This window comes from Myotis davidii, unplaced genomic scaffold (assembly GCF_000327345.1).
Source record: "Myotis davidii unplaced genomic scaffold, ASM32734v1 scaffold299, whole genome shotgun sequence".
Lineage (NCBI taxonomy): Eukaryota > Metazoa > Chordata > Mammalia > Chiroptera > Vespertilionidae > Myotis > Myotis davidii.
The window spans coordinates 3,307,028-3,309,062 of NW_006293088.1; positions in this window are offsets into that span (position 1 = coordinate 3,307,028).

A 2,035-nucleotide genomic window follows, 5' to 3' on the forward strand; every position below is an offset into this window, starting at 1 on the left:
AAGCGGCTTTTTCCTGGGTTCCCCCACAAGGGGTCACAGATGAATGGCGCTGCTGGTGAGGGTGGGCCCTGGGGGATGTGTGTGGAGGGGGCAGGAGAAAGGCTGCTGAACTCTGATCTGCTGTCTCCCTCCAGTCGTCCATTCCACAAACAAGCCACGCCAGGCAGTTGTCCAGATGCTGTGGGGCATGGCAGCAGGCAAGCCCTCTCTTTACGAAACTCCAGCATCAAATAGGAAAACCCCCAACCAGGTAACTGGGGGACGCTTATTATTGTCACAGGAGACGTCTCCGCAGGGACCTCTCACTAGGGCACTGTGGGCCCCCCACCACGCAAAGCTTTCCAGAGCTTGTCATACTAGTCACTCCCCAGGAGGATCATGGGAGCCTCAGGGGACGGCCACACTGGGCTGAGGGGCCAGGCTGCCCAGGGCTACCTGGGTGTGTGTGTGTGTGGGGGGGGGGTGCTGTGTGGCTGTCCTGGGTGCCTGTCCAACTCCAGGTCCCCTTCTCCTGGCTCTAAGCCTGGGCGTGGCCAGGCCTGGCCAATCAGATCTTCCATAGGGCAGGCCCCGCCCAATCATAACCAGTAAAACTCAGGGCTTCAAGTTGGAAGAAATGCTGGTGGGGTACCCCTCCCTCCCCTGCAGCTGCCGGTGGCCATCTGGTCCCCACTAGGGCAGGAGCTGCCGAGTAGGGGGAGGGGGCGGCAGAAATGAGAGCTGAGGTGAAGAGTGAGCAGGACCCCAGGGACACCACTCGAACCCATGAATCCAGCTGGACCTGCTCAAGTTTCCGTGGTGTGAACCAATCGTACCCCCTTCTGCCCCATAAAAATGTAAAATTAAAATGACTAAAAACCAACACAAAACAAAACTGCCAGGTGCCTCAGCCCCCCCCTTTCCGAGGCGAGCGAGGGGCCGCCAGGTGCAAGCACCTGCAAGGTGGGCGGTCCGGACGGAGTGGGGCACGTCCAGGCCCCATCCCAGGGTTCCTGATCTCCTTCCTCGGCCGGGATGTTTGAGGATGACTACCTGGATCACTCACCAAGACAAGACTGGCCGTGGCAGTGACTGAGGAAGTGACAGTCACAGGGCTGAACGTTGGCTAATCACCACCCTAGAACACACCACTGAAGAGACAGTGTCGCAAACCGCCGGCTGGAGAACGGCTCTGGGGCGAGCAGGGCGTACAGGGTGGAGGAGCCAGGCCTGCCCTTGAAAACGTCACTGCCATGGTTGCAAGCACATCTAGCAAACGGACACATACATGCAGGAAAAGGGAAGCAGGGCACGTGGGGCCAGGCAGACACGCGCGAGGGGACGCCACCTCTCTGCCCCGTGGGCCAGGCACCGTGCTGGGCCCCGAGCTAGCTGTCCGCAGCACTCTGCCCTCCAGCCTGCAAGGGGGGCAAACAGAAGAAAAGACTATGAGGGCGACAGGGCAGCAAGGAACAAAGTGGCATCAACAATCCCAAGGAGAGAAGAGTAAGTAAAACTGGAGAGAGAATGAGAACCGGGGGAAGGAAGGAACAGGGGAATGAAGACGGGGTCCCTGACAGGCGAGGGAGTGGCCAGGAGACTGGTCGGAGGGGTGCACAGGGGGACCTGTTGGAAGGGAGGCAAACCTGGTGCTGGGCCTCATGCTCCCACAGGGCAGCTGCCAGGCCTCTGCCGTCCCAGCAGCTATTATAGGGACCGCACCGATGTCAGGGCTGTGCACACAGATAAGCCGAGAGTCACAGAGAGCCCAGAGCAGGGTTGCCAGGGTGTACCCTGCCACCTACACTCATTGCAGTGGTTGCCCAAGCACAGAGGGGATACAGCAAACAGGGCCCTGGAGCGAGGCCACGCCCCAGGATGGCCCCCCACCTCCTGCATAACCCAAACCGACCTCATACCTCCCCTGGATACAGACCACAAAGGCCTCCTCCATGGCCTCCCGGCCTCCTGGCCTGTCCCCACCTGCTTTTGGTGGGTAGCCTTTCCAAAAGGCAAATGTAATCACACCACCCTCACTCCAGATCCCTCCATGGCT